The 18882-nt window shown below is 45.6% G+C and overlaps 1 pseudogene; it reads right to left on the bottom strand.

The window, feature by feature from the left end:
* Positions 1-10362: 10362 nt before the first annotated feature.
* LOC124680988 lies at positions 10363-11093 on the bottom strand (annotated as a pseudogene).
* Positions 11094-18882: the final 7789 nt, after the last annotated feature.

The raw sequence follows: 18882 nt of genomic DNA, 5'->3' as shown, positions 1-18882 counted from the left end.
TAAGCCCCTCCATCTGCTGGCGCCACCCATCAGAAGCTGTGTTCATACACAGTGGCTCGCCCTGAATAGGTAGTGCAAGGATCATGGAAACATCCTGGAGAGTAGGGGCCATCTCGCCGGCCCTCAAGTGGAAGGTGTGAGTCTCCGGCCTCCACCGGTCGACAAGGGCGGTGAGTGCCGAGGGGTTCATGTGTGGCCCCCACGGCTTACAAGGGATATGAACGGCATAAGACCGGTAGGCCGGATGAACTCCGTGTACCTCTCGTCATAAGGTATATCCGATGTGCCATGATAACGAATCTTCAAAGGGTGAAGATCCGTTTCCCTCTCCGTCATATGAACAGCCCGGTGCTCCCTGTCGTACTCTTCATCCAGAAGCCACACCATCCTACATGTTTACACAACCATGTTATGAGTCATTCCACTAACAAAAATGAGCAACACATACATGAGAATATCCAAATACATGAGAGTTCATATCCAAATACATCACACATATGAATTTCGTAAGACATACCATTCCTAGGCACATAATAGACATATGTTAGACAATAGAATAGGCATTTGCTAAGCTCCAATTTTGCCTTTCACCACATACATACATATGTAAGACAATATATCTAACTTTCGAATCACCCATACATACACACATTTGAGTGCAACAAGTTTGAATAGGCATTTGCTAGGCATATGTAACAAATTTGAATGCATTTGCTAGGCAAATGCATGACATTTCAACACATACATACATAGGATTTCAACACATACATGTAAAATTTCATATCTAGGGCTCCAACAAATCTTTGGTTCAAACACATATACTACAATGTAGATTCCACCAACATTGATTTCCATATCAATGGTTCATATCCAAATCCACCAACATAAATTTCCATATCTAGGGTTCATACCCAAATCTACCAAATCCACCAATACTAGTGGATGAATCGGAGGGAATCGAAGGGGAATACCTTGAGGAATGGAGGAGGAAGGAGTTGGCCGGACAGATCTGATGATTTCTTGCTCGATTTGGTGGGGGGGGCGAAGGGGAGGCGGGCGGCGGCGGCGGTTCCGTGGGAGGAGAGAAGAAAAGAAGAGAAGAACTGGTTGGGTCGGGCTGGGGCGGGCGCGGGCGCCACACTTAAGTGGATGTGTGGCGCCCGTGGCATCGGCGCCACACAGGCTAGTGTGGCGCCCGTGGCATCGGCGCCACACATCGAGCCTCGCAAAACGGCTAAGTCCCAGAGGAATTGTCTCACAGTATGTTTTGGGGATTCCAAGTGCATGTGTGGCGCCGTTGGGAGGGGCGCCACACATGCTGCCACGTCGGATGGGCGCACCAGCTCAGCGTCGATGGCGCCACGTCGGCTGGGTGTGTGGCGCCGGCGGAGGGGAGCCACATGGGCATGTGTGGCACCCGTGGGAGGGGCGCCACACAAAAGGGTTAGATTGGTGAAATAGTTTCGCCGGAGGGTTAGTCTGTGCTTTTCTTCCACTTTTGGGTTATTTTTGTGTAAATGCCCTCCAAGTGGAGATGGGTTAAAACCAAGATTTTTTGGTTACCAGCGGCGGTTTCTTCCGACAGGTGGTTGCAAGTTTTCGACAACTATGCCATCCAGGAGGCTTCTTTGCTCCATTACAGCAAGATCATGGAGCTCCGTCCCAAGTGATAGCGACTCCTGTGGCGGTGTTCTTGGCTGTGATGCGTTGCAGACTTGCAGCGATGCAGTGGAGACCTAGACCCAATTTTGCCTTTTTATTTTAGATCTAGGGTCCTTAGTGCATAAATTAAGGATTCAATTGTAATTTATGTTTCCTTTATGGTCTGTTTTGTAAGTTGTAACTCCACCGCCTTTAATCAATAGAGCTTATCTGTCCTTCAGACCTAAGCCCTTAGAAAAACAAGGTTTTATAGTAGAATAGACCGCGCTAAATTTTAATACTTTTGCTCGCTTTGACGCTACTTGTGGAATAGCGTGTTATATCGCGCTAAAACATTGTAGCGTTAGTGCTCTATTTTTTACAACATACTTCCGAAGGGCCCGCATTTTTCTCCTTAAGAAAAGAACGACATACCGCTTTCTGTTTGTGGTGGCGATGGTCAAGCCGTTGGTTCCTCTTCTGAATCACAAGATAATATTGCTAATACTGGTGTTTCTTTTTTTTTCGAGGGTTGACGGGGGGAAAAAAACCCCACCGCTTATTATATTTCCACGAAAGTAGCCTGGCAGGCCCATGTTCTTACAAACAGATAGAAGGAGATACATGGGGTACAGGGGAGAAGAAGACACCTAAAAAACGAAAAAAGAACACAGGGGAAGGGGAAGGTCAGCACAACCGAAGCCAACCGAACCCCCTCGGGAGGCTAGCACCTCAAAGGACAATCACTATGACTTGGCATGCGAGCGAGGGGCGGCGACGAAGACCTGCAGAACCAAGACCAAGCACGGTCGAAGGGCGTCGGATAGCCGAGGCCGGGGCGACGACACCGGTGTGCCGACCCCGTGGTCGAAGGGCGATGCAGGGAAGAGTCACGCCACAAGCACGAACCAGACAAGGCCACAACCAGACGTCACCTTGAGGACCTCAAGCCGACCGCTAAACGGGTATCTCCGGAGGAATACACACCGCAGGCAGGCAGACCAGGGAGCAGGTGGTGGAATACGAGGACACCAACAGGAGCACGCGAAGAAGCATCCCGGCACGATCGAACGGCGTCGGATAGCCGAGTCCGTGCGGCGACACCGGTGTGTCGCCGGCATTGCTGAAGGCGATGTGCCGCCGAGACCAAACACAGTCGAAGGGCGTCGGATAGCCGAGACTGGGGCGACGACACCGGTGTGCCGACCCCGTGGTCGAAGGGTGGCGCAAGCTGAGGCAACCCCAGGACGTCCAGGCAGCTCTGTCGGGCCACCATGACAACAACCTCGTCCCGCAAGTATACGAGCGGGCGGTCAGCGGGCCGACAAGAGGCGAGCGCTGCCCCAAGCGTGTCGGGAGGTGCACAGAGCCAAGAGGACGCCTCCACGGAGGAGCACGGCGCCCGCAGGCGTCGTCGTCCATAGGCTTTCGCCCGGATGTGCAACTACACCAAAACATCGGGGCAGGCCGACCTCCCCCACCCTGCAGGAGACCGCGGCGAGGGGTGGACACGGGCCACCAGTGAAGGGGGAGCGGTCGAGCTGCAGAGGGCCCACATCGCCGGCCGTCCAAGCCGAGCCGCGCGCCGGGGGCCGGGATCAATGGCCGGACACCCGGGGCGAGAAAGGATGGCCGGAAAACGCAGGAGCCGGGGGCGAGCCTCACGCGAGGAGACCCGAGCCACCACGTCCAGAACCAGCGGGGGATGGAAGAGGAGCTCAGCGACCCAGCAGGCCCGCATGGCGCCAGGGGGCGGCGCACAGCAGACGGCGGAGGGCCTCACCACGGCGGAGGGCAGCCGGCAGGCCCAGCCCCGTGGCCTCCACGGCCAGAACGGACGGGGACGGAGGGCTCCCAGCAACCAACGTCAGGGCGACGCGCAGGGACGAGGACGCCCCGCCGCCGCAGCGACGGGACCGCCCACGGGCAGCAGGCCGCGCGGCGGAGCAGGGGCAGCACGCCCGCGCGGCGGAGGAGCAGCGCCGAGGACGAGCACGGCAGGGCCGGCGGCGCGCAGGGGCAAACGAAGAGGAGGGGTTGGGGGAGCTCGGGGGGATTTGGATTTTTGGGGGAAGAGCCGGAGGTGCTCCCCGCCGCCTCCGTCCGCCGCGGCGCGGCCTCCTCCGGCGGCGGCGGGAGCTGTTGGCGAGGTGGGGGAGGGGTTGGTGGGCGGCGGCGCGGGGGTCGCCTCAGAGTCGCCCAAGGGCGACCCGGAGGCTAGGGTTTCCTTTCACATGAATTTGATGGCTTCCCACGCACTGTAATTGGAGCACCATACTGGTGTTTCTTAATAAATAAGTTATACTATGTCGTTGCCTCATGTAATGTTGATGTTAGGATTCTAAAAAATTAGAGAACTATTTTTGTGTGTGGTTATGCATATATGAATTTGTCACCTTTCGGACTATTTATAAAATATAAAGGATGCTATTAGCACGATGTGATGTGCATAGCATTTGGAGGAAGCGGCAACTATTTCCTTTAGCACAGTATTTCAAGCCTTGGTTAAAACTAAAAAAAGATGGTTGCAGCAAAAAAATGTTGTTGGTGTACGCAAAAAATTTCACCTAGTACAAGTCGTGTGATGATATTTATGTGAACAATAATTTAGCAAATTCTCGGCTGACCGATAATAAGCAAGCGTGTCGAGTTTTGAGAAGGACGAAATCATCATAGACGAATCAAACCTATGTTTTTAAAAATATAAAATAATTTTCGTGGGATCTCGGAGGGACTACTACACGGTAGGTCGGCAGCTCTGTCTGGGATCGTTCGCTGAACCTATGGTGGGCAACCACTCAGTGCGACGCCGACGCGATTTGCGTGCGACGGCGCGATCCAGAGCGCGCGAGCTCTCTCGAGAGACGTACATGGAAAAGTACACGACTATCCAGCTGGTGGCTGGTGCGGCGGTATGCTGTTCGCACGGAAATACTGTCCGGAGCTTGAGAAAAGGGCAGAATATCTCTCCCGGCCAGCTTCACACGGCCAATTAAATTGTTTGCCTGGAGAGTGGAGATCAAGTTTTAGGCCCCGTTCGGTTTGCAGGTCCAGAAAACATAGGATCAAATAACTGTAAAGGAATAGGGAAGGGCAGCAGCCGTAAACCGTAGGAACACAAAACTGAGGAAAGGTTAGATGGATGGGCGTTCGGAGGACTCTAGAGCGATGGAATTGTTTATTGCGTTAAATCATGGTTATTCACAGCCAGGAGCCAAGCTTATAATTGTTTATTGTGCAAGATTCCTCTCACTCCTCTTACGTGTGTGACAGAGAACCCACGTATTTAGCTGAACGGCAGAGTTTTGCCTCGGGCTTCCACGAAAACATGAGTTCTAGGTAGATTTTTTGTTTCCTCTAAGAAGTACAGGCTAGCAAAACTTTCCAGGGGAACTGCCGCGGCTGTTCCTTCGAAGCGAACGCTAGTAAGGGAAAAATTTCCAGAGGAATTGAAACCTTCAGAAATCCTTTGTTTCTCCCTTGAAGCGAACGGGGCCTTACTCGGCAAGAACGCGAAGTTCAGTCACAGCTGAGCTGGATCCGATTGGACGCTTGTGCGTGCATCATCTTTTCGCAACTAGCCAACTGATTTGTTTATCTGTCATTTCTACGACAGTCCCTCTCATGGATTGGCTCGTGGGCTGCTGATTGAGTTGGTCGACTGATTTGTCTATCTTGTTTATTAGTTGCTCGCGCTCGGCTCCCTAAAAAAAAAGTTGCTCGCGCTCGGCGGAGCAAAAAAAAAAACTCACACCTTTGTTGCCCAAGTCCGTTTTGGGCTTGCATGAATCTTATAAAGCAGCCTTGAGCTAGGCTTACGATCCAATGAATCCAATGACATAAAATTTATGCTAATAAAAATATCTTTTAAATATGAATTTAATGGTATAATTTGTGTGCCATATGTCTCACATTTTGTTAACGAAATCAATGATCAAATTTTCCCTCAAAATGGATGTTGATCTAACAAACGGGTAAGAAGAGAGTACTAACAATGGATAAAAACGATTCCGCTCGATCGAGCCTATGTGCCACAGCCCATGGAAAAAAGCTGAATTAGTCGTTGTCTTATAGAGCTAGTGTTGTCCCAGCAAGCTTTAAAGGTTCGAGTTAGAGATTTTTTTTGTTTCACGCCAAAATCCCGTGGTACGACAAATCAAATTTATAGGGTTAGTATATATTTATGATTTCACGCAGTAGAATCTTAATAATGATGATAGTTGTAAAGACGGCCAAACATCGAGTCTCGACACACTTGGGTTTCTATCCATTCTCATGTTCTTTCGCGGTGGCCAACAAGATGAAATTCTTGACATTTCCGTGAAGGAATTCTTCTATGTTAGAATAGTTCGATGACCTCATGATTTTTAAATAATTAAAATAATGAGCGTAGATTTTCCTTTAGGCCGGCAGATTGACAACCACCCGTTTCAAGCCAAAAGCAACACAGTGGTAGTGGTGTAGATGCAGTTGTTCATGAATAGTCGATGGGGGCTGTGCCGACCATTGTACGTGGGGCCTCCCGTTGAGCTTGGCCACAATCCATGGCAGCGGTGGGGTTGCAGCTTCAGTTTTTTGCGCCCGGGCTCACGCTGGGCACAATCCAAATAGGCCCTAAATTTGTCATGGCATTGTCCGGGCTGCTGGGACTGTACGTATGTAGGACCTGTAGATGCTTTTACATTTTTTTACTTGCAAAAGGCCATTGCAATATGCACATTTTTTTCATAAAGAATATATATTAATATCGCGGAGATACCAATTACACCCATCCTCTGCAACAATATCATGCTCTAATGGCATAAAGGATGCACACAGTCAAAAAAAAAAAAGAATTACAAAAAAAAGTCCCGCTACAGAGATCGAAAACTTAAAACAGCAACACCGACACCACCAAGACAATACCAGAAGACCAACTTCTCCATAAGCGACGCCTCCAAGAAGAAAACTGTGTACAAACACTATCGTCGGGGGATCACAGATCTTAGGTTTTCACCCTGAAGAAAGTCCTCCCTCTCAAAATAATGTCTTCAACAAGAACATTGCCAGACGCAACTAACTAAGGCTAGACCTTAAATTTTCACCCTGAAAGATAGAACTCTGAACTTCTCCTATGCAGTCGCCCCCGCTTACAAGTCGTTGTTTGAAGTCAGGAAGCTCCAAGCCAATTCCACCTCATCACTAAAATCCGACCACCATTGCTCTTCCACCAATCTCGGCTATCATGACCTTCTTCGCCAACACCACGGAAAGAAAACAAGCTCCATAATATTAACAGCCATCAGAGCTTCGAAACGCTCCCTTTGAAACCAAACGGTCAGATAAAAAATATAGGTGTGCACGATCGAGAACACCCAGTCCAGCAATCTTCAGGCATTGATCGCTCAATGAATTTCGCCGGCAGAGCCTTCCGGAACACGACAATCCAGCCAGTCCGGTGGGCAGAAGCATCCGACAGATTTTCACTTGGCGCGAGAGGAACCCTAGGACATCCACCTTTATTAGGCAGAACGGCAGGCTCCCTCGCCGCCGCCCGCCAGTCGACCTCATCGGTGGAAGAGGAGGCCGCCACCAACCATAGACCCGGTTGATTCGTTTTTGCTGCAACACGCGACGCCCAATCGTAGTAGTCCAAAAAAAAATATTAAGTAGGAGCAATATGTTGATTTCTGTGGTTCCTGGTAGTTTACCGCTCGTGTATGGAATAGATTACTGGCCCACACGTTCGTAGTCTGTACGAAATATCAATGCAAATTGACTGGCACGTGACCTTTACTACGTACGTACGGAGAAAATTCAGCACAATTGGTGATGTAAACACGCGGACCAATCTTCTTAGAGCAAAGACTTAGAGCAAAGATAACAATGTAGCCGGTTGCTGGCTACATATCCAGGCCAGGTCACATAGAGCTAGCATAGAAAAACATCAGTACAATAGTTTTACTACTAGCTTGACTCTAGTGAATATTTAAATATTACATGTGCATATCGTCTGGCGTTTGCATGCATGATCAACAGTAGAGTTATCGCCAGCACTAGCGCCCGTGTCTGGCTCCACGCGTGCTGCACCTCCTCGGTTATTTTGTTGTATGCGTTCATTCCTGTAGTGGTGTGATATTGCAGATGGGTGTGCAATTACACATCTTTTTTCGGTTGCACCTAATTACACATGAAACTGGGTGATGTTATCGGCCCAAGAACTAGTCGAGTCATACTTTTAAAAGAGTTGCATTATGAAGGACCACATCGACTGGAAGCGCTCATCCTCTCCTCCCGACCGCTTTGGCCAATATGCGGGTGTTGCCTCTCCTCCATTCAATCGACTATCCCCTGGCCCTCCCAAGGCAGCGCGTGATGGGAGACAACGGCAATGGAACGGCACTATATGACATAGTGGCATCATGGCGTAAATCTGATATCTGCCCAGCATGCCTCGACCCAGCATCATGTATGTGAGTTATCCTTCCATTGAACTTGTAAGGGAGCATTCCCCAAGTTGCAAGAGGTTGATTAGTGAATCTCTAGCCTGAGCAAGTGCATAGACTTACCGACGCAATGCTATGTCTTGAGTAATTTTGTATGGTTATGTGAAGCTAAAAATACATCCTAATTAAGCACCCCTAGCTTAGAATTTACCTATCCTTGAAAAACATTCTAGGTTAGTGATCGTTGTATAGGTACTGCATCATACATAGGTCGGTTTGTGTAACTTAATAGTAAATAGAGAAATGGACAATAGTACACTTGAAGGGACAAAAGGAGGGTTTCCGAGATAATTTGTGGTACACTCGCTCCATGGTCGAAGAGGGATGATGACAAAGTGGATTTACTTCTTTCCTCCTCGTAGGCCTTGTTCTTTGGCTTTGTCATTTATCTCATGATTTGCACATTTATTTAGGGGTTGACCTACCCCACATCCCTCCAGGGTGGCTGGCCGGTCTTTTATTGTGGTATTTTGTGTGATATATGACATGATTTAGATAAAAGTAACATTCTAACTACTTCGACTTGGAGTTTCTCTAGGATTTGGTAAGTTCTTTGGCCCATCATTGTGTTCACCATGATGAGTATTTTTAATAGGTATTCGCCACATATGCCACATGAATTAGTAGAGTTTTTCAAGGTATGAAATATTCATACCATGGCAATACTATATACAAAACTGAACTAAATTGATCAAATTGTTTATTATTTAAGATTTCTCTACGAGTGTATATAAGTAGGATATATTGTTGGCTATGTACGAACTATCGTCAAGACATCCATGAGCCAGAACAAGTTTTTGAATAAAACTCTTAACATCTAAATTTTTCGTAAATGTAAATCTTAAACCACATTATGTATGAATGTGCAATGCAATATTGCAATTTGAAATATATTTTCATTGTATTGTCTTCCATAGTACAACCTAGCTACCAACAATTGATCTAGTATTAATTTGTGTTGTGCAGTTTTTATCATGTGTTATCATAGATTAATTTTTATGAGCTGCATTATCTACTCTAGATCTAGCGTGCAGACCGTAGGACCCACACACGTGTGTTCTTGAGAGTGGTGGTGCTAGTGACATTTGTTGCAGTATATTTTTGGATTATATTAAAAAACATGATCTTTTGTCTTTGTAGCAGGATATGTTAGTTAATCAACCGTGAAACTATACGAAGTCATATCTACCACCACTCCATGTACTCCGCTTTTTAGGCTGCCTAGCTAGTACTTATACCTAGATACTAGTAAAGTACACAAAAGGTTAAAAAAAATCCTGGGTAATCAAATATCCTCGGACAAATTTTCCACAATGTTCCCGATATTTCTGAATTCAAACTAGAGTCGACTCCAATCTCCAAACGGAGCCACAATTTAGTTAGTACATTAGTGAGTGTTTACCGTGCAAACATACAACATGCAACATACTTTGATACTTGCAATAAAGACAGGATAGCCATCACCATAGGAGTATTTGGAATGTGGTCGTTAAAGTCATTAACAATGACATAATTGTGAAAAGTATAACAACCCCTTCTAATTGAACATCATTGTTTCTATAACAACGGTAGGGTGTAGTAGGTCGTTTATTGCGAAGATATAACCACCACATCTTTTTAGCGACCAACTTTGTCATCTAAAGAATATTGTCACGGCAATGTGAGAATTATTCAAGACCGTATTTTTATAAAGCTAGTGAACACTTTAATTTGTGTTGCGTACATTATCACCTCTAATTTTATATTTTCTAGTATCGCAATATTCCTTCCTAAAAAGGGATGCATATAATTTTTATCAAAGTCAAACTTTTACAAGTTTGATCAACTATATAGAAAAACGTCAATGTCTATAATGTCAAACCGATATTATTAGAACCATCGTGAAGTATACTTTCATACCGTGTTCATTTGTTATTGTAGATGTTTATGTTTATTTTCCAATACAGTTGGTGAAACTTCAAATTTTTTGACTTTGCAAAATTTTGTAAGCCGGGACTACTCCAAATAGGATATGCTAGCTGACGTCATCAACAATGGGCGTGTCCAACCCCAACATTGATCAAATTCATAGAGCGGCCGCAACCAGAGGTTTACATTTGGAAATCAAAGTGGTTGTTCCCGATCGATTGCGGTAACAGACCAACGGTTGCATTTTCATAAATGAGACGTAATTAAGGTCCTGAGCAAAAGAAGAATCAATCCTAGATGGTTCAAAAGCTGTGACGGACCGATCACAGAACTGAAATGCTAATCAACAAAAAACCTGCACCCAAAAAATAAAGGTATCTGATTCTTCAGACATTTACAAGTTGTCTAATCTAATTAGAAACCGTCAGAAAAGATCCAGCTTTGCGTTAGCTAGACGAACAGCTTGAGCAAGACTGGAGGTCGGTCGGCACCGTGCCCCACCACCTCCTGACGCGGCATCTTGATGATCCACTTCTCGTTGTCGCCGGCGGCGCCGCTGAGTGTGTGCGCCATGTCCTCGCGGTGCCGCCTCATGTGCCCCCCGAGCGCCTGGCCCATCTCGAAGCCGAGCCCGCAGATGTGGCACTCGTGCTGCTGCTGCTTGTCCTCGGTCCGCTTCCGATCTCTAATGGCTTTTGCGACGCCGACGCCGAGCTCCAGCCCGTGGCGGCCGCGGAGGTGGCTGGTCCGGTGCCCGCCGAGCGCCTGGAAGGACGTGAAGGCGCGGCCTCAGGTCTTGCACACGAAGTCGCCCTCACCGGACGTCGCAACCACCCGCCCCCGCCGCGCCCTCTTCCTGGCAGACATGGACGCCGTGCCGGACGAGTCGGCCGAGGTCGTGGAGGACGTGGAGTCCGTGGTAAGGGATAGCGCCAGCGATACGGGCTCCTCCTCCCTCGCGCGTTTCATCCCCACTCCCATGGATGCTTTGCTGAACTGCTGGTTCGGCGTGTTTGAACTGGATTTTCTTGGGCGTTGCTGGTCTGTGAGAGGAGAAGAAGGAAGGATGATATGAATGGCAGGTGAGGCCGAGCGGCGCGCTTATATATAGGTTTGCTGTGTGGGTATGGCGGGAGGCGGTGGCGTGCATAATGGTGCGGTGCGGTTCGGGCTGGCCGACTGAAAGCGTGGTTAGCGGCAACGCGACGCTCAAGATCGGATATGGTCGCGGCGCCGGCTAGGCGCGTGGCGGCTCCCTGTAGCTTAGCCGCGGAGGCAACGCGCGCGAGCCATTTGGACCCATTGGGTGGTCAATTGATTAATCCGAATCATCATGAATAATCCAGGCTGCGTTGATTTCGGTTTTGGACTGGGCGGTGCGTGCACGTGACTTGCTTGTTTGGAGCGACCGGGCGAGGAACCGTCTGGAACCTTCTCGAGTCCGTGGAAAGTATCTTTCTGGTCGACCGGCCGGATATTTTTCCAGTCTTGTGTACACCTACTTTTACTCACTTGTTGCGTCTCCAAAGGCAATCGACCTGGCGTGACGTACGGAGTGATGCCCAGACGGTGACTTCTCGCTTCCTTGGTGTTCTATGCACGACAGATCCGGTGAGTAAGACTGATATACTCCCTCCATCTCATATTAGTTGTTGCTGATTTAGATGAATAAATCTAGAGACGAATTTCACGTGTAGGCAAATCCGAGCCTGCCGCAATTAATATAAAACGGAGGGACCGAGGGAGTATGCTTGTATGATTTTGCTAAATTTCGGACAATCAACATAGAAATTAATTTAGATCTACGACGAGTATGGGCAGTCGGATTTCTCCCACCATGCAATGGTTGCAACGAACATTATCTCCAGTTGCAATTAGGTTCGAAGAACTGAGAAAAATGGTTCACACAATAAAAAGTAATCCACGTAGCACAAATAATGCACGCTAAGACACATGTATAACTGAATGAATGAGCGCCGGAAGCTTGAGAATTTTGTTGTGTGCATAGGTATGTGGCGCCACAATGTTGGGTGACATGATCCGAGGTGGCCGTCACGCCAATCATGTCCTCGATGATGACGAAGAGGAAGAAGAGGGTGACAAGGGCGAAGAGGAAGAAGAGGCTGACATGGTTGACATTGAGACCAACAACACTACCACTAAGAAGAGGAATGATGTCTACGGGAGCTTCTATTCTTGTAGACAGTGTTGGGCCTCCAAGAGCAGAGGTTTGTAGAACAGCAGCAAGTTTCCCTTAAGTGGATTACCCAAGGTTTATCGATCTCAGGGAGGAAGAGGTCAAAGATATCCCTCTCATGCAACCCTGCAACCACAAAGCAAGAAGTCTCGTGTGTCCCCAACACACCCAATAGGTGCACTAGTTCGGCGAAGAGATAGTGAAATACAGGTGGTATGAATAAGTGGTAGCAACGGCACCAGAAAAGTGCTTTGCCCAGAATAGTAAACAAGCAGTAGTAACGCAGCAGTAGTAACGCAGCAGTAGTAACGCAGTAAAACAGTAAACAAGCAGCGATAGCGATATTTAGGAACAAGGCCTAGGGATTAGACTTTCACTAGTGGACACTCTCAACATTGATCACATAACAGAATAGATAAATGCATACTCTACACTTTTGTTGGATGATGAACACATTGCGTAGGATTACACGAACCCTCAATGCCGGAGTTAACAAGCTCCACAATAATGCTCATATTTTAGTAACCTTTAGTGTAAGATAGATCAAAAGACTAAACCAAGTACTAGCATAGCATGCACACTTGTCACCTTCATGCATATGTAGGAGGAATAGATCACATCAATATTATCATAGCAATAGTTAACTTCGCAATCTACAAGAGATCATGATCATAGCATAAACCAAGTACTAACACGGTGCACACACTTGTCACCTTTGCACACATGCGGGAGGAATAAAACTACTTTAATAACACATCACTAGAGTAGCACATAGATAAATTGTGATACAAACACATTGCAATCATAAAGAGATATAAATAAGCACCTCACTATGCCATTCAACGGTGAATAAGTATTCGTGAAATATGGCCTAAGAGACCCACACGGTGCACACACTTGTCACCTTTACACACGTGGGACAAGGAGTCTCCGGAGATCACATAAGTAAAACTCACTTGACTAGCATAATGACATCTAGATTACAAGCATCATCATATGAATCTCAATCATGTAAGGCAGCTCATGAGATTATTGTATTGAAGCACATAGGAGAGAGATGAACCACATAGCTACCGGTACGGCCCCGAGCCTCGATGGAGAACTACTCCCTCCTCATGGGAGCAGCAGCGGTGATGAAGATGGCGGTGGAGATGGCAGCGGTGTCGATGGAGAAGCCTTCCGGGGCACTTCCCCGCTCCGGCGAGGTGCCGGAACAGAGACTCCTGTCCCCCGGATCTTGGCTTCGCGATGGCGGCGGCTCCGGAAGGTTTACGTGGTTTTCGTCGAACGCCCCGAGGTTTTTAGGTCGGGGGCTTTATATAGGCGGAGAGGCGGCGCGGGAGGGCTTCGGGGGGCCCACACCCTAGGGGGCGCCCCCCTTGGCCGCGCCGGGGTGTGGTGTGGTGGCCCTGCCCCCTTCTCCGGCGGTTCTCGTGTGTTCCGGATGCTTCCGGGTAAAATAGGAACCCGGGCGTTGATTTCGTCCGATTCCGAGAATATTTCGTTACTAGGATTTCTGAAACCAAAAACAGCGAGAAAACATGAAGCTGGCACTTCGGCATCTTGTTAATAGGTTAGTTCCGGAAAATGCACGAATATGACATAAAGTGTGCATATAACATGTAGATAACATCAATAATGTGGCATGGAACACAAGAAATTATCGATACGTTGGAGACGTATCGGCATCATCAAGCTTAGTTCTGCTCGTCCCGAGCGGGTAAAACGATAACAAAGATAATTTCTGGAGTGACATGCCATCATAAACTTGATCATACTATTTGTAAAGCATATGTAGTGAATGCAGCGATCAAAACAATGTATATGACATGGGTAAACAACTGAATCATAAAGCAAAGACTTTTCATGAATAGCACTTCAAGACAAGCATCAATAAGTCTTGCATAAGAGTTAACTCATAAAGTAATAATTCAAAGTAAAGGTATTGAAGCAACACAAAGGAAGATGAAGTTTCAGCGGTTGCTTTCAACTTATAACATGTATATCTCATGGATAATTGTCAATGCAAAGCAATATAACAAATGCAATATGCAAATATGTAAGAATCAATGCACAGTTCACACAAGTGTTTGCTTCTTGAGGTGGAGAGAAATAGGTGAACTGACTCAACATAAAAGTAAAAGAATGGTCCTCCATAGAGGAAAAGCATCGATTGCTATATTTGTGCTAGAGCTTTGATTTTGAAAACATGAAACAATTTTGTCAACGGTAGTAATAAAGCATATGCATCATGTAAATTATATCTTATAAGTTGCAAGCCTCATGCATAGTGTACCAATAGTGCCCGCACCTTGTCCTAATTAGCTTGGACTACCTGGATTATCACCGCAATACATATGCTTTAACCAAGTTTCACAAAGGGGTACCTCTATGCCGCCTGTACAAAGGTCTAAGGAGAAAGCTCGCATTTGGATTTCTCGCTTTTGATTATTCTCAACTTAGACATCCATACCGGGACAACATAGACAACGAGATAATGGACTCCTCTTTTAATGCTTTAAGCATTTGACAACAATTAATTCTTTTCTCATTAGAGACTTGAGGATGTTTGTCCAAAACTGAAACTTCCACCATGGATCATGGCTTTAGTTAGCGGCCCAATGTTCTTCTCTCACAATATGCATGCTCAAACCATTCAACTCAGTGTAGATCGCCCTTACTTCGGACAAGACGAACATGCATAGCAACTCACATGAAATTCAACAATGAGTTGATGGCGTTCCCCAGTAAACATGGTTATCGCACAACAAGCAACTTAATAAGAGATAAAGTGCATAATTACATATTCAATACCACAATAGTTTTTAAGCTATTTGTCCCATGAGCTATATATTGCAAAGGTGAATGATGGAATTTTAAAGGTAGCACTCAAGCAATTTACTTTGGAATGGCGGGAAAATACCATGTAGTATAGGTAGATATGGTGGACACAAATGGCATAGTGGTTGGCTCAAGTATTTTGGATGCATGAGAAGTATTCCCTCTCGATACAAGGTTTAGGCTAGCAAGGCTTATTTGAAACAAACACAAGGATGAACTGGTGCAGCAAAACTCACATAAAAGACATATTGAAAACATTATAAGACTCTACACCGTCTTCCTTGTTATTCAAAACTCAATACTAGAAATTATCTAGACTTTAGAGAGACCAATTATGCAAACCAAATTTTAGCATGCTCTATGTATTCTTCACTAATAGGTGCAAAGTATATGATGCAAGAGCTTAAACATGAGCACAACAATTGCCAAGTATCACATTACCCAAGACATTATAGCAATTACTACATGTATCATTTTCCAATTCCAACCATATAACAATTTAACGAAGAGGAAACTTCGCCATGAATATTATGAGCTAAGAGCACATGTGTTCATATGAACCAGCGGAGCGTGTCTCTCTCCCACACAAGCATGATGTAATCCAATTTATTCAAACAAAAACAAAAACAAGAAACATACAGACGCTCCAAGTAAAGTACATAAGATGTGACCGAATAAAAATATAGTTTCAAGAGAAGAAGCCTGATAATTTGTCGATGAAGAAGGGGATGCCTTGGGCATCCCCAAGCTTAGATGCTTGAGTCTTCTTGAAATATGCAGGGATGAACCACCGGGGCATCCCCAAGCTTAGAGCTTTCACTCTCCTTGATCATATTGTATCATCCTCCTCTCTTGACCCTTGAAAACTTCCTCCACACCAAACTCGAAACAAACTTATTAGAGGGTTAGTGCATAATTAAAAATTCACATGTTCAGAGGTGACACAATCATTCTTAACGCTTCTGGACATTGCATAAAGCTACTGGACATTAATGGATCAAAGAAATTCATCCAACATAGCAAAAGAGGCAATGCGAAATAAAAGGCAGAATCTGTCAAAACAGAACAGTCCGTAAAGATGGATTTTATTAGGCCACCAGACTTGCTCAAATGAAAATGCTCAAATTGAATGAAAGTTGCGTACATATCTGAGGATCACTCACGTAAATTGGCATAATTTTCTGAGTTACCTACAGAGAATTAGACCCAGATTCGTGACAGCAAAGAAATTTGTTTCTGCGCAGTAATCCAAATCTAGTACTTACTTTACTATCAAAGACTTTACTTGGCACAACAAAACACAAAACTAAGATAAGGAGAGGTTGCTACAGTAGTAAACAACTTCCAAGACACAAATATAAAACAAAGTACTGTAGCAAAATAACACATGGGTTATCTCCCAAGAAGTTCTTTCTTTTTAGCCATTAAGATGGGCTCAGCAGTTTTAATGATGCACTCGCAAGAAATAGTATTTGAATCAAAAGAGAGCATCAAGAGGCAAATTTGAAACAAATTTAAGTCTAACATTCTTCCTATGCAAGGGAATCTTGTAAATAAACAAGTTCATGAAGAGCAAAGTAACAAGCATAGAAAGATAAAACAAGTGTAGCTTGAAAAATTTCAGCACATAGAGAGGTGTTTTAGTAACGTGAAAATTTCTACAACCATATTTTCCTCTCTCATAATAACTTTCAGTAGCAACATGAGCAAACTCAACAATATAACCATCACATAAAGCACTCTTATCATGAGTCTCATGCATAAAATAATTACTCTCCACATAAGCATAGTCAATTTTATTAGTTGTAGTGGGAGCAAATTCAACAAAGTAGCTATCATTATTATTCTCATAAAGTGTAGGAGGCATAGTATAATCACAACAAAATTTACTCTCCATAGTAGGTTGTACCAAAATACCACTATCATTATCATCACAAATAGGAGGCAAAGTATCATCAAAGAAAATTTTCTCCTCAATGCTTGGGGGACTAAAAATATCATGAAAACCAGCTTCCCCAAGCTTAGAACTTTCTATATCATTATCAACAATGGTGTTCAAAGCGTTCATACTAATATTACTACCAGCATGCAAATAAGATTTCATAGGTTTTTTAATTTTCGCATCAAACAATCCATGTTTTAAATCAGGAAATAGAATAAGAAGCTCACTCTTGTACATTATGCCAAACTAGTGTAAACAAGAAACAAAAAGATGCAATTGCAGGATCTAAAGGAAATAGCTTCGAGCACACACACAACGGCGCCAGAAAAATACTTTACCTGGGACCGTAGTATGAGAGCCTTTTACCTTTCCTCCCCGGCAACGGTGCCAGAAATGTGCTTGATGTCTACGGGAGCTTCTATTCTTGTAGACAGTGTTGGGCCTCCAAGAGCAGAGGTTTGTAGAACAGCGAGCAAGTTTCCCTTAAGTGGATTACCCAAGGTTTATCGAACTCGGGGAGGAAGAGGTCAAAGATATCCCTCTCATGCAACCCTGCAACCACAAAGCAAGAAGTCTCTTGTGTCCCCAACACACCTAATAGGTGCACTAGTTCGGCGAAGAGATAGTGAAATACAGGTGGTATAAATAAGTATGAGCAGTAGCAACGGTGCCAGAAAAGTGCTTGGCGTGTAGTTGATGGTGGTGGTATTGCAGCAGTAGTAACGCAGTAAAACAGTAAACAAGCAGTAGTAACTCAGCAGTAGTAACGCAGCAGTAGTAAACAAGCAGTAGTAACTCAGCAGTATTTAGGAACAAGGCCTAGGGATTACACTTTCACTAGTGGACACTCTCAACATTGATCACATAACAGAACAGATAAATGCATACTCTACACTTTTGTTGGATGATGAACACATTGCGTAGGATTACACGAACCCTCAATGCCGGAGTTAACAAGCTCCACAATAATGCTCATGTTTAAGTAACCTTTAGTGTAAGATAGATCAACGCTACTAAACCAAGTACTAGCATAGCATGCACACTGTCACCTTCATGCATATGTAGGAGGAATAGATCACATCAATATTATCATAGCAATAGTTAACTCCATAATCTACAAGAGATCATGATCATAGCATAAACCAAGTACTAACACGGTGCACGCACTGTCACCTTTGCACACATGCAGGAGGAATAAAACTACTTTAATAACACATCACTAGAGTAGCACATAGATAAATTGTGATACAACATGCTGCAATCATAAAGAGATATAAATAAGCACCTCACTATGCCATTCAACTGAGTAAGTATTCTGTGAAATCTAGCCTAAGAGACCCACACGGTGCACACACTGTCACCTTTACACACGTGGGACGAGGAGTCTCCGGAGATCACATAAGTAAAACTCACTTGACTAGCATAATGACATCTAGATTACAAGCATCATCATATGAATCTCAATCATGTAAGGCAGCTCATGAGATTATTGTATTGAAACACATAGGAGAGAGATGAACCACATAGCTACCGGTACAGCCCCGAGCCTCGATGGAGAACTACTCCCTCCTCATGGGAGCAGCAGCGGTGATGAAGATGGCGGTGGAGATGGCAGCGGTGTCGATGGAGAAGCCTTCCGGGGGCACTTCCCCGCTCCGGCAGGGTGCCGGAACAGAGATCCTGTCCCCCAGATCTTGGCTTCGCGATGGCGGCGGCTCTGGCAGGTTTCTGTGGGTTTCGTCAATTGGTATCGGGTTTTCTGATCCAGGGGCTTTATATAGGCGAAGAGGCGGCGCAGGAGGGCTGACAGGGGGGCCACACCATAGGGCGGCGCGGCCCCCCCTCTGGCCGCGCCAGCCTAGGGTTTG

This window comes from Lolium rigidum, unplaced genomic scaffold (genome assembly GCF_022539505.1).
Source record: "Lolium rigidum isolate FL_2022 unplaced genomic scaffold, APGP_CSIRO_Lrig_0.1 contig_32528_1, whole genome shotgun sequence".
Classification (NCBI taxonomy): domain Eukaryota; kingdom Viridiplantae; phylum Streptophyta; class Magnoliopsida; order Poales; family Poaceae; genus Lolium; species Lolium rigidum.
The sequence above is the reverse complement of the archived record's forward strand: the minus strand, read 5'-3'. Positions and strand labels throughout refer to the sequence as shown.